Genomic DNA, 1,145 nt, shown 5'->3' with positions numbered 1-1,145 from the left:
AATGAGTCAGGGGTAATAAATGGAAATTAGTCAATATTATTAATGTTAAAAAATTATTCTGATACTTGTTAAAACAGTAAGGAATTTTATTCAGGACTATTGAATAAGTGTCAAGACTATTGTAATAGGAGAGAGATAGGACTCAACTTTGAATACCGCAAGAACATGAGGGGATTTATAACCAAGGAGCAGTGTCGAGGGTGAAGGAGTTCGGGACATGCCACCCACAATACGCTGCTCGATAAATTATTTTGAACTGAAACACTTGAAAAACAGGTTTTCTCTGAACTCCCCTTATCTTCCTAAAGACAGATCCTCCAACAGGAACTCAACTGTCATAAATCCCCTCCCCAGGAGTTTCATCAACCAGGGAAGATTGACTCTTATCAGAGAAGGGGAGATTAGAAATCCATACCACACCCAAAGTTTGTCACAAATTATATCTCCCATCTATTCTAAGGGCCCATTCATCTTTCCAAAATATCATTTACTGTCCCCGAATGGCATACGTTGCTCCTCCCTGATCTTTTTGAGATGGATGAGCTCTCCAATCTCACTGCTTTTTTGGATATTCACTTTTTCCCCTTGTAATGCCTCTTGTAAATGTGATATTAAAAGTTAATAAATTTGTATACTTTTTTCTCTTGTTAATCTGTGTGTTGTCAGTTTATTTCATAGACCCTATGGGGTTGGGGGGGGGGGTGGATGGAGACTTACTAGAGAAGATATCAAAGATAGAGGAATTCTTCCTAAACCAACGTGCAAGGGTGGTCAGATATCAAGGGTCGAAGATTCTAAACTGACTTAGCAGAATTCTTACCACAGCTGGACTAGGCAGGTCCAAGATGCAGGGACAAGGCTTAAGTGAGAGGAGGGCTCAGGAGAGCCTGACTGAAGTTTGTTAAAGTGGAGAGTGTTGCTAATTTCACATATGCAAAATATCACAGATTTCCTATTCAGTGTTCTCTTTTTGTGGTATTTAACAAATACAAAAGCCTAATTACTTAAGATCGTAAATTTTTAACTGAATTGTACTGTGAAGAATTTCAGGATCCATCATCACAGAGAGGTCTTACCACCTGCATTTTACAAATGTAAACCCTCTTTACCGTCTTTGCAACTTTTCTGTAAAATAATCCTCCCAA

Source organism: Pteropus vampyrus, unplaced genomic scaffold (assembly GCF_000151845.1).
Source record: "Pteropus vampyrus isolate Shadow unplaced genomic scaffold, Pvam_2.0 Scaffold84, whole genome shotgun sequence".
Taxonomy (NCBI): Eukaryota; Metazoa; Chordata; class Mammalia; order Chiroptera; family Pteropodidae; genus Pteropus; species Pteropus vampyrus.
The sequence above is the reverse complement of the archived record's forward strand: the minus strand, read 5'-3'. Positions refer to the sequence as shown.